Source organism: Leptosomus discolor, chromosome 1 (genome assembly GCF_034619465.1).
Source record: "Leptosomus discolor isolate bLepDis1 chromosome 1, bLepDis1.hap2, whole genome shotgun sequence".
NCBI classification, from domain to species: domain Eukaryota; kingdom Metazoa; phylum Chordata; class Aves; order Leptosomiformes; family Leptosomidae; genus Leptosomus; species Leptosomus discolor.
The window spans coordinates 167,014,345-167,027,401 of NC_141391.1; the positions used below are offsets into that span (position 1 = coordinate 167,014,345).

General features: G+C 48.3%; 3 non-coding genes across 3 annotated transcripts; 1 reads left to right on the forward strand and 2 right to left on the reverse strand.

Annotated features, from left to right (window-relative positions):
• Window positions 1-6,571: 6,571 nt before the first annotated feature.
• On the reverse strand, window positions 6,572-6,643 carry TRNAW-CCA (transfer RNA tryptophan (anticodon CCA)). The gene has a single exon. It is a non-coding gene; the product is annotated as a tRNA-Trp (tRNA).
• A 405-nt stretch (window positions 6,644-7,048) lies between these two features.
• Window positions 7,049-7,120, forward strand: TRNAD-GUC (transfer RNA aspartic acid (anticodon GUC)). The gene has a single exon. It is a non-coding gene; the product is annotated as a tRNA-Asp (tRNA).
• A 161-nt stretch (window positions 7,121-7,281) lies between these two features.
• On the reverse strand, window positions 7,282-7,353 carry TRNAD-GUC (transfer RNA aspartic acid (anticodon GUC)). The gene has a single exon. It is a non-coding gene; the product is annotated as a tRNA-Asp (tRNA).
• Between the last annotated feature and the right edge of the window lie 5,704 nt (window positions 7,354-13,057).

Genomic DNA, 13,057 nt, shown 5'->3' on the forward strand with positions numbered 1-13,057 from the left:
GGAAGGGGAGGAGGAGAAGGAGGAGAGGGAGTAGGAGGAGGAGAGGGAGGAGGACTCGCCAGCCCCACTCCAGGGACCAAGCTTCGCGGCGGGCGGGCGCGCACACCGAGCGCTTCTCCCAGCCAGCAATAAAGCGCACCCCCATTGGCAGAGAGGAGAACGAAGCGGCCCTACTATTGGCTGCCGGGCGGAAGAGGGGAGAGGCGCGCGGGACCCACCAGCGTTAGTGCTTTGCGCGAGGGCTAGTAACGCAGTTTAAATTCGGCTCAGGCGGGAGAGGCGCGCGGGGGGGCGGCGCTCGCGCGTGGGGCGGGAGCGGGAGAGGGGCGCTGCCCCGGGCGGTGGCTGCCAGCGCCCCGCCCCCTCTGCGCCCCCCCCAGCCTCCGGGGCGGGCGCTGCCTCTGGGGTCCGCTCGGGGTCTGCCCGCCGCCGTTCCCGGCGGTAAGGAAACGGCGGGCTGTTTCCCTCCGGCGGGACGAGGGGTGGGAGCGCCCCGCTGGGGCGGCGGTTCAGGCGCGGCGTGGCGGCTGTCGTGAGGAGCGGGTGAGGCGGTAAAGGAGCTCCCTGTAACCCGCGGTGATCCCTGTGACCTGCGGTGACATCTGCCGCCGGCTCTGTCCCCGCCGCTGCTCCTCAGGCACCGGCTTCCCTGGCGCCGTCAGCTCGCAGAGCTCGCCGCGGGCTTCTCGCCGGTTTGGCGGAGCGGCTGCCTCGGGAGCGCGGGAGTGTTGTCCCGGGGTGCCCGGACGTGCTGCGGCCGCCGGCCGAGTGCCTGGCTCCGCGTCAGGCGTTGGTTAGCCGGCCGGTTTCGGAAGAGATCCAGCCGGGAAAAAGCGGGAGCTAATCTGTTAGTGCTGTGATGAGTTCTATGTAAAAAAAAAAAAAAAAAAAAAAATTAAAAAAAAAAAAATTAATCGTTTCTGAGGTATTGCAAAATTTGAAAGGCGTGTAGTTGTTTTATTGAGCTGATTTCAAAACGTTCGCAAGTGTGTCCCTGCTGGGGAAGTTGGACTGAGTTTAAGACTGCAGTGTCTTGAAGCAAGCGAGTTAAATCCTTCTGTGTTTACACGCTGGTTGCTGGGAACATACACTGCCATCAATTTTCCTGTATTTTAGGATGGGGATGGTTGAATATTTCGATCTGACTGTACATCCTGTGCTCTTGAGAACTGTATTGTAGTATCAGAGATAAGAATTGAAATGTAAATATTTTAATTTGCCCATCAATCATGGACATGAAACAGGATTGGTAGTGTTCGCACCCGCTTCTCTTCATGTTCCAAAAAGAGTTTTAAGTTGCTGTTGAGGAAAGGGATTTCCTGTCTTTGGGTTTGCTCCATCACGAAACACGGTGGCTGTTCATTCCTGTTTACCTAGACATTGCCACAGTATCGGCTGGCGATGGTGAAGGTGCTGGGGGTTATTTTTGTGGAAGATAATTTCAAGGTAAATCAAAGACACACCTACAAAAAGCCTGATGCTTCCAACTGAGGAACCGGCGTGGTGTAACAAAATAATTAATACAAAGGAGAAGCTTAGCTTGGGGAATTTAATTTACCTTTTAGTGCAAGTAGTGAGACGAGGTGGCCATCATCAGCAGTTTGTTGTAATTTAGATCTGAAAGTATTCGGTTCTTGGTGTTGTATATGCTTTACCTGTTCAGTTTGTTAGACAACGAGGTAGAAACATCTTCTTTCCATTGGTAGCGTACAAAGCCAATATTCACACACCAATGTGGACTGACTACTATCACTTACTTTTTAAGCCTGAATAGAACAAATTAGATTTTTTCTATTTATTTTTAAGCATACCTTACCCAACGTTTTTCCTGGAACATGGGTACCACAAAACAAGTTTTTTGGAAATGCTTAAAGGAAATTTAATTCCTCTCCAAATTTGATAGTAATAATTTGAAGTGTAGATAGTATGTTTCACCTTGAAATGCCTCTAGGTGCCTTGGAAACGAGAACTTTCCCCCACCTCTAAGAATGTACATCTTACTCGGGTATGAAACCAGTTGCAGACTGACAACAGCATACTGTCATGGAAGTGTAAAGACAGCAGAAACACAGCATCGTGTGTTTTGGCTACTTGTTTGAAATCCAGTGCTGTGGTTGTGGAGCCACAGCCTCAGATTAACATTACTTATAGTTCATATTCACAGTCCATTTATGTTTTGACAGTTATTTTCCCAAAGACAGAAATATATATTATCTTTCGTGAATTATTTTCTCCGTTGGATTGTTACACTGATTAACTCCCTTGCACGGACACTGGACTGGCTTACCTTTAGCTGCTTCCAAAGTGGTAACAGCTAAAAAAGCGTCATATAACCCTTCAGTGTCACTCAATTTCAGAGCAGTAGACTTCTCTGGCAAGCCAAGTCTGTAAAGGATCCTTGGCACAAAACTGTCCTTCATTCCCTGGTTCTACGCTTTTCATTGTCGCTCCTTGGGAACAACAGGCATTCTCCAGGCAAGGCAGAGACGGGGAAAGTAATGTGAGAAAGTGCAAAATGTGCACGTACGTAATGGTTGACACTGGAACCTGCAATGACCACCACCATCGGACCTTAAATACAGCTGATAAGGTTATGCATTAAACCTTGATTGTCTGGCTTGTTTGCATGAAAGAAAGCTTGCATTTTGTAGCATAAGGCAGCAGTCCAAGGGGATAAGGTGATGAGTTCATTCTGAAACGAGCTCAAAAGATCTTTCTAGTGTTTTCACAGAGAAAAAACCAAAGCACGAGGTGGTCTGTATGCCTGTTAGATGATTTGTGCCTTAAAAGTCGGAGTACAAAACTCTTGCTTTGCTGTGCCTTCTGTGAAGCATTCCAGTACTTAAACGTTTATCCCTAACAGCAAGTTCTGGTTTTCAAAGCCCAGAATACCTGCCTTTACCTGAGAAACAGGTAGTCACGTCTTACCTTTTGGCAGCGTAAACGGTGACAAAAGGAAAGTTTAGGAAAAAGGTGCAAATGGTGTGAGATTGTGGCCGTTTCGAGTGGTTGAAAAACTGCTGTAAGCTTGCCTAAAAATGTGAAATATGTTGAAAGTGGAAGCCAAAAATCCTTCCTTTGTAGGACCCTCCCAAATGTCTGGAATTTGTTAGCTTTCCTGAGCGTGAGAATGAGATTTTCAGTCGTACAGTCGTCTTTGACATGAAAATACTGAATGCCTTCTAAACTATCTCAGATTTCTAGCTTAGTTTCCCCAAGTTTATGATTCCTAACCTCTTATGCCACCCATAAAAATAAGACAGGTTGTTTATGTTGCGCTACACTGAAAAAATGAGCTTTCTAGATCTGTATGTTCAAAAAAGTATCCTAAATTCAGTGGAGGTTGAACAACATTTAATCTATAATGAAGTATTGATGTATAATTTGTTGTTCACGTGTAACATTTGTCTCATAATACATAATAAAGTTGTGAAGGCTATAAATCCATTCATGGCAAAGGCACTTGAGGAAGTGTTGCAGACCTGCCTTTAGACTGGGCTGATACGGAGATCTTCTTAGTGAAAGGAAATGTAAAAATCTATATGAAGTATTAATCCAGCCTTGGTGCACAGTGAGTTTCACAATGAAAGTAATACTCCCTCTGAGAAAGGCAACAGAAACCGGAAAGCAATACTATAAATAAAATAAGCAGCTGCTTAATCGTTAGGGCACAGTGTAGCTATACTTTCTAGAATCATTCATTTCTTCTCCACGTTCTTGATTAATGTAGAAAAATTAGGTGGCTTTTTCGTAACTCTAGCTTTCTTATCAGAAGCATCTTTTTTTAAGCATAATCCAAGCAGAAATGGCAATGCGATAATGGAGCACATCGCTTCTAGAGCGATTCTTTTACGGGAAAAGTTACATCTCCTGCTGAATTTGCCAGCGGACATCGTTTTGCCAGGGGGGCAGACCAGGTGACCGCACCACACTGGCACCCGCTGGGGCAGGCTGCTGTGCCCGTGCCGCCCGGCATGGCAGACAGGGGGGCGAGGGGCGCCCAGCGCTGCGGGTGGTCTGTCCGGCTGGCCCCAGGCGGGGCAGGGAACGCGTACCACCGGGTGCTGTAACTTCTGTTTTAAAACTTCTTCCTGCCGACGTTGTGAGAGACAAAGGCCTGTACCAACAAGGACTGAAAACAGAAGCTTCAGCTCCTCCTTAAGTATGCTGATGGAAATGAAATGAAAAGGACAATTTACAGGGCAGTTTCCCACACTGAATCATTTCCAAACAAGAATTATTTGGATATCTGTTTTTATCATATGTGAACACAGATAGTGCAGAAGCTGTATTTGCCATATGTAAGCTATTACTTCAGCTCCAAGTTTTTTGAACCTCATGTGGATTTAAGTTACTGTCTATATTTAGCTTGTAACAATTTCATAAGAAAAAACATCTGTGTTTTTTCTGTATTAAGAGATCAGTCAGGTTACAAAAAGAAGTATTTAAAAGTTAGAAAGGGAGAAAAGCACAGAAGCACACGTGCTGTAGACATGCTGCTGAGAGACGAGTACCCACCAGCGTACTTGAGCGCCTCGGTAATGGAGTCAGCTTGATAAACAGCTGTGAGATTAGAATTATTATCCCCATTTTACGGATAGGAAATTGAGAGGAAGAGTTTGCGGGTAGCTAAGGTGCATTTAGTTCTTCCATTTAGTTTTGAAACATGACTAGATGATTTTGATTTAGGGCCAGTAGGCTATCCCTCCGCAGAACAATTGACGAAATATTTAACCGAACCACTGGTAGCTGTGATTGTCGTGGGAAGGGGTGATCCTGCTCTCGATCCTGTCCCAGGCCATGCACTCCCGACGCTTCCCTTGTGTTGGATCTATAGTTGTGCCACCAGATCTGTGTGCTGAGCCAGCAGCTGCTGCTGCATGATGTGATCCAAGTGGAACGGGGGAAGCAGGGATGGACAGGGCAGAGCAAGACCGACCGTTTTGTAATAACCTGCACTCACGTTATGTTAGGTATATTTGTGTGAAACCACCCCCAAAAAACTTCACCTCCTATTAATAGATCTTCTGTATTGTCATCAGATGAACCCTGTCTGCAAGCCAGAGCTATTGTCTGACAACAATCCAGAACGCTTAGAGCAGCACACCTGCTTTGGCAGCGGCACAGGAGTGCAAGCAGATTGCCACCACTTCTTAGATCCAGCTCTCTGACAGACGGTAAGGCAGGGACATAAGGTACATTGTGGGGCCGGGGAAACATCTGACAGATTATGCATCCAGTAAAAAATGCATCCATCTAATAGATTATGCATTAAAAAAAAAAAAAAAAAAAAAGACTAACCACATAAATGGAAGTGCAGGCAGCCTAGCACGTAGGCTGTCCTCCTCTTCTGTTCAGACCTGGTAAAATCTGACTCAGTTGAAACATGGTGACCAGTTCTGGGCACTTAAAAATGCAACTCATTTGGAAAGACTCCAGAGGCAAGCAATACAACTAATCAGAGGCCCTGCAAACACAATCTATTGCTCTAGAACAGCCATGGAGAGGCTTCACGAATTTCAACGGTCTAAGAAGCACCTATAAAAAGGAAGGGAATAAACTGTTCTCCAGTGCAATAGCACGAGGGCTGGATTTAAGTGACAGCAAAAGAGACATCAGGGTTAAACTACACATAGTCGCTTCATAACAGTAAGGATAGCATAGCACTGGAATGGAGCACTTTAGGAAGATTCAGAATTTCTGTATTTGAAAGGTTTTGGGGTATATGGAACAAATATTAGCCTGTAAACCATTTATCTTAAAAAAACCCACATAATTTGATGACTTTGCAGAGTCTGGTTTCTAAGACTTCTGTATTCTCTTAATTTTCTGCCACGGTTTACAACACTGATAATAAATTCTTACAAACTTAGAATTGTATCTCTGGTAAGTTTCTCTCTGTCCCTCAAATTCAGGCCCTTGACAAACTATTTTCTTCCCTCCTAATTAAATTTCACTAAGTGTCAAACTTTCCAGCTTGTCCAAATCACTGAAGTATTACGTCTAGGACTTGCTGTCTCATATCTAGATCAAAATTCAGTACTTTCTGTGCCTTTCTGCTTCTGGCACCTCAGTGTTTGGAAATGGCTATTCTGAGAAAACTTCTGTTCCACAGCCTAAAGCCATCACCCTCTGCAGTGGGTCCCTGGCACCCTGCTCCCCTCTCCCTTCCTGGCTGGGCTTTGTTCACCTTCAGGGTTCTTAACACAGCATCTGTCCGAGCTCTTGGCTCATCCGCACCGCTTGCCTCCCCTGCCTTGACTTCACTCCATTTCATGTGAGCCTCTGTGTTGAAAAGAGGGTCTCCCTGCCATTACTTGGGCCTCTGTCCCATTTAAAACCCACAAGCCGGATGCTCTCCGAACACCTGTCTCTGGTGTTTCTCTCTGCCGGCTGCCTCGCCTGGGGCACCGTCCAGACGGCCCTTGTTTTGTACTTGCGTTTTCCCTCCCAGGCTCAAGCGAAAAGAGGAGACCATGAGCTTTATGCAAAAAAAAAAAAAAAAAATAACGTCCCTCCGTTTCCTTTGGGATGAAGCCGGCAAAAGTTGAGAGAGGAAAGAAAACAAACATGACCCCGACGTGATTCGAACACGCAGCCTTCTGATCTGGAGTCAGACGCGCTACCGTTGCGCCACGAGGTCCTGCTGGGCAGCCGCCCGCGCAGTGTTAGAACTCGCCCGCCAGGAGCCGCCGCGCACCGCCCCACGGGGACAGGGCCGGGGCGGGGCGCGAAGCCATATCACCCGCGGTGGCAACCGCAGCCCCGCGCCGGCCCCTCTCCGTTTCCCGCCTTCCCACGCAAGCACGTTAACCCTCCCACGCCCACCGCTGGCCCCTAGCAGCACGGGCCTCCCGCTCCCGGTGGCGCCGAGCCCACCTTCCGCGACATTGCTGCCGTACGCGGGCTCGCGGGCCCCGGTTGCCGCGACCGCAGATCGCCTTCCTGTCCTTCCGCTGAAACCCTTCCGCCACCATTGACCGCCGACGGGCGTGTGGGGATGGATTTGTGCATAAAAACAGGTCTGCGAAAAAATTAACAAGGCAGTTCCTCGTTAGTATAGTGGTGAGTATCCCCGCCTGTCACGCGGGAGACCGGGGTTCGATTCCCCGACGGGGAGGCCGCTTTATCTGTTTTGTTTCTGACACCGGCCGTAGCGCCTCCCCGCACCCGACACAGGGCGGAAGGGCGCGGCGCCCCCACCCACCCCGTTTTGCCGCCGGAGGTCGTGGCGCCGAAGGAGGCGGGAAACAAAAAAAAAAAGCGCGGTCGAGCGCAGCTCTCCCCGTCGGGGAATCGAACCCCGGTCTCCCGCGTGACAGGCGGGGATACTCACCACTATACTAACGAGGAGCCGCGGGGCGGCCCGGTCCCTGCGCGGCCGCTCCGCGGGGTGTGGGGTATCTGGCGGCGGCCCAGGCCGCCCCTGCGCTGCCGGGGGCCCCGGGGAGGGTCCCGGGGAGGGTCCCGGGGAGGGTCCCGGGGAGGGTCCCGGGGAGGGTCCCGGGGAGGGTCCCGGGGAGGGTCCCGGGGAGGGTCCCGGGGAGGGTCCCGGGGGGAACCGCAGCCTCCACGCCCTCCTTCCCCCTCCTCTTTCCCGGCCGCGGGGAGGCTGCGGGCGAGGCGAGCGCACGACGTGCGGGAGCGGAGCGCGGCGCAAGGGCGCGCTGCAGCCGCGGCGAAGGGAAGGGGCAGTGCCGGCGGGTGCCGGTGTCCCGCAGCGCGTCCAGCAGGGGCAGGCCGGGGAGCAGACAAGGCTGCCGCAGAGCTCCTGTTTGTCTGGATTCTTCCCGCCCTTGCCTGCTGGCGTGGGGAGGGAGCGGTGTTGCGCCCCCCGCGGCCCGCCCCGCAGCCCTGGTCTTCCCTCCCGCCCCACAGCGGAGCCGTCTCGGCACCTTCCCTGAAAACTGCGGTGCGAGGGAACTGCCCGGCTGGAGGCGGCGGGGAGCAAAGCAGCAGCTCGGATGTCTTTGCGTTTGTATTTTTACATCTCGTTCACGCAGACAGTTTCTTTTTACGGGAACCTGAGAAGCCCTGGAGTCAGCAGTCTTTGGGGTGAAGGGAGTCGAGCACCTGCTTCTTACCTACCTAAAAAGGGAACGAGAGAAATGGAAACCGATTACTTTGAGATTTGAGAGTTAAAAGGCAGAAGGACACATACTGACCACATGGCTTGATACTGACTCGATCAGCAGTAGCATGGTTGTAAGCTCGTATGACAGTGACATTAGGCAGGAAACTATAATTTGCTAGTTTGTTAGATGAAGAATTAATGCCATATGATAAACAAGTGATTGTAACAACCGGTGCTCTCTTTTGATGGTCTCTGCTACTGCTAATATTTCTTTGGATAAAAGGACACCAGCTTAGCTTTTCCAGACGAGCATAGCTAAAGAACAAACACCAATCTGCACGTAGACATCTAAATATAAGTGACCTGTAACAAAGCATTTCTAAAAATTGGCCTACTCGTTTAAGCATTTGAATATAAACATGCGTTTCTCAATGGATGCAACAGATTCAAATTTTGTCCTGACAAGTGAAAAATAACAGCTGAACTCTCATAACAATGTCATTGCTTTAGAGATAGTGTGATGAGTTGAACTGGTAGGGCTGTGATCAGGTGATAGGCTTTAAACCTCCTAGGGCAGGATCAAACCCAGTGTTGCTCGGCTGGTCTAAACTTGCTGTGCAGGGTCAAATTTTATTCAAAAGATGTTGTGATTAACTTCAAGCTGTGAGAGCTTCTGGGGGATCAACCATTGCCTGTTTGCATTTTGTGGGACCACTCACACTTGGCTAGTCACTGACCTTTTTGCCAGTCACTTCCCGGTTCTGTCTGTTCCTTGATCCCAGCGGTCAGGTAGCTGAGATGTGGCCACTTGTCTAAGTGGTGGTGCTTGCTGCAGTCGGACCTGCCCTACCTGCTGCTCTGTACCTCAGAGCTGGTTTTGCCTCAGGTTCCTGCGCAGGCCTCTCCTTGGGCTGTCTTCTCTTGGAACAGGACGTTGGCGATCTCCATAACATCTCTTGCAAGTTTTTGGCATTGCTAAGCACTTTCAGAATACCGGAGCCAGGCTCACAACAAGTTGTGTAGACATTTTGTTGTGTTCTTCACTTTGTCCATGAGGGCAAAAGCAGATCTGGCTGGGAGTTCTGGACCCGCTGGAGGTACAGGGAAAGCCTACGGTGTGACAGACTCTTGAAGCACCATTTTCAATAGCTCAGCACATTGCTAAGGGTCTTTTTATCAGAAAGCAGCTAGTTTAGTAACGAGAGCCCTTGGTCATGCCTCAACTCACAGCTCTGCTTCTGCACACCCACTCCCATTTTGGGACAGCTACTTCTGACTGCATCAGGCATCTTGTACAGTCTCCACACCTTCTTCCAGCCCAGGCAACCCAAAACCAAAAACCAAAAATGCCAGTCAATATGCCAGATCATGCTCTTGCACAACCTCTTCCCACTTCTCATTTGGCAGGCAGAGCAAGCATATCTACTGAAAATACCTACTATGACCTGGGCTAGTGATGATGATTCTTAAACAACCCTAAAGAAGAGTTAACCAGCTGCCTCGCTATTGTGAAAACAACAATAAGCACGTTTGTTTTCTCAGTGAAACCTATATGCACTTCTGAAGCCAGACTTTTAAAGACATCCTTGAGTACCCCAACCACGAAGTTGTCTTATCCAAAGCTGTCTAAGAAGGGGAGCAAGGAGAGACACTGAAGTATGAGTCAGCACAGCAGAAGTGCTGTTTTGAAGTGGATGGACTATTATAAGTCTGCAATGACTCGCGATGACAGAGCAAATCCATTCCATGTTGATTTGTCACAGAGACTTGTAAGCGCAAAGCAGAACAGGTACTAGGAATTGGTATCAATGTTCCGAAGTCTGTGAAGCATCTGCCTTCTCCCCAGGACCTGCATACGGCTATTCCATGTGTCCAGTCCTAACAATCTTGTTCCCTGCTTTTCTCATCATTGCACCAGCTTTGTGTTCAGCAGCCACTAGAGACCTGCTCCCTGGAGCAACACCCATCTGCAAGAGGCCCTTTATGAGCATAAGCAGGAGTAGGGCCGGGATCTAGCACGTCATCGCAACTGGAAGCTAGTTACCTTCCCTTCAGCTTGCTTAGCTGAAGCTCAGCTTGCAATTTGCCCAGTTGAGTCTTGAATATCATCATAGATGGGTGATTCCACAGCCTCTTTGCCACAACAGGTTGTCCACCCTCGCTGTGAAGGATGTTTTCCCTCCTTACATCTACTTGGAATTCATCATGTTGCAACTTGATCAGTTGCCTTTTGTCATTTTGCTGGGCACCTCCAAGAAGAGTCTGGCTCCATCTTCTCTATTCACTCCCACTGGGTAGCTGGAGGTGACAATTAGATCATCCTGTAGCCTTCTGTTCTTTAGGCTGAACAAAACCGGCTCTCATCACGGTCTCCTTGTTTGTCATGTGCACCAGCTCCCTGTTCTTTTGGTGACCCTGCGTGGGACTCATTCTAGTTTGTCGATACCTTTGTTGTATCGCAGTGCCCCAGGCTGTGCACAGCACTCCATAGGCAGTCCCACAAGTGCCAGACAGGGGTGTGGGCAGTAATAACTGCCCTTGATCTGCTGGCTGTGCTGTTAATAATGCAGCCCGGTGTGCGATTAGCTTTCATTGCTGTGAGAGCAATTGCTCACTCAAGTCCACCCTTGTTGTTCAATGGGACACCCAGGACCTTTTCTGCAAAGCTGCTGTTTACCCAGTCAGCTCCTGGCTGTTGTCTGGATTTCCTATATCCAAGGTGCAGGACCTTGCCTTTGTTGAATAGGAAGACATTCATGTTGGCCCATTTCTTCAGCCTTTCAAAATCCTGCTGAATGACAGCCCTGCCCTCGAGTGTATCAGTTGCTCCCCTCAATTCGATGCCATCCACCTGTGTCACCTGCTGGTGCTTACTTGCCTTGACAAGGAACACATATTGTTATTGGCATGTTGAGGTTCAGCACAGCTGATATCATCCTTGGCAGTGGGATCTGGGATGGATCCATGCTATGGCAGCTCTGTGTACCTCTCCTGCCACGCAGAACTGCTTCTAGCACGATGGTTGCCCAGGTGTGATGCTGGGGCCATGGTCTCCTTTTGCAGATCTGAGCTCAAACTGGGAAGTGCAGCAGTGCTGCCTTGGAGCCCTGTCTGGCGCCCCAGGCAGAAGGCTGGGCTGCACAAAATATCCTCCCAGTGCAGCTGCGCTGGCATCCCGGAGTCCATAAGCAGTGGGTTTGACACAGTGCAATGCAGGACACCAGCAACATGCTCATGGGTAACACGGGCACAAAGTCAAGGTACAATCTCTGATTTGAAGTAGCCACTTAAAATTTGGCCATGTAGCAGTGTCTTAAACCAGATCAAGCCTCTTACACCAGGGCATCTCTCAGTATAAATTGCTTGTTGAACCATAGTCCAAAAATGATACCTTCTATTAAATATGTTAAGCTTTCTTTTTCACATAGACAGCTGTATTGATGACCATGGTTTATACAAATAGGAAGCTATTTGATATTGTGATTGCTTTCCATTTTCTTGAGGTAGCTTTTGCTTAGCTTAAAATATATTCATACTTAAAAATATATCTGCTTCAGATTAGTCAAGGTGAATACTGAGTGACACCTGCTCAGTATCATCCAAAGCACTACAGACTTCTGGAGACCTGACCTGATACAGAAGAGTTATCTTCTGGAGTTTTGAAACCAGAGTCCATGAAGGAAGCTAGGAAAAGCAAACCAACTGTCATTTGGTTTAGATTTGTTTTACGGAAGTCTATAAGACCATTAGAAAAATGTCAGGGGTCCAAACTGAGGAAAATTAAAAAAGCTACAGAAATGGTTTTGCCTCTTCTGCAGTTTATGGAGAGATCTGGAAAGTGTCAGCAGGGGGAACGTGCTAAATGTAGGACAAAACATTGCTAGGGCAGCTCCTTGCACCAGCAGTTCCCTCCTAGCTGTAGTTGCCACAATGATCCAGGTGGCCTGCAAGAAATGAGGACAGTCCTCAGAACCAGCATTTGCTGACAGGTAAGTTTTGTGAGCAGTAAGTAAGTCAGGCCCTCATCTCCTTGCCAGGCTGTAAAATGGCACAAGTCATTTCAGCCCAATGACTGTGATTTTATATTGGGGGGGTGGGGGGTGGGGAAGAACTTTCTATAGCTGCAGAAATTAATGCTTGTAAATTAATGTAAAAACAAACCCTAGATGAGAAGCAAAGCCCTTCACTGTGGTCTTTAGGATGCCCCAGTCCAGAAGAGCTGCTGCAAATTGAATATATTTGATTCTGATTTATAGCTATTTTGTACGCTCTCATTGCTGCCCATTCACACATATCCAACACTCCATCTGCTCTTTGTGTTCTACTTTCCATTAAATTTTTGTCTGTACCCTCACCTTGTGAAGTTCACAGCACAGGATTTAAAGAGCTTTTCAGTAAGAGTGTGTTGAGTTGTCAGATGGCATATTAAGTTACAGGACTTCTTCCTCTGTAGCTTTTGGCCTTATAAAATTTCTGTCCAATGTAACGGATTTGTTGTGTGATCTGTATGACTTCCTGTGCTAATGTATTTTGATCAGGCTAAAATGAAGTTTTAGGAGTTACTAGAAAAATCAATTTACATCACTTATGGGAATGAGTGATCAGATGTCCCGTGTAAAATCGACAGCTGAAGAGCTGAAGAAATTCAAGGTAAAGGGGACTGTGACATTTTATGTCAGTGCCTGGTGGATTAAGGAGGGGAGGGACTTAAGGGGCTTTCCCCTATTAGAATGCCTGCTATAGTTTATGCAGTACTAAACGCAGCCACACAGCTGGGCAGCTTCCTCTCTGTGTTGCATCATGTGAACTGTCTAATAAATGGAGCCTTTTAAAAACTTGCTGGAGGAATCTCAGGGCTTGAAAATTTATGTCTTATGAATCATGAAATAAAATAGACAAGAAGTGCCCATGCACACCTGCATTTTCTGTTTAGGTAAAGAGCACTCTGCAAGAAAAGTTGAATAGTTTAATCTAGCCATTTCT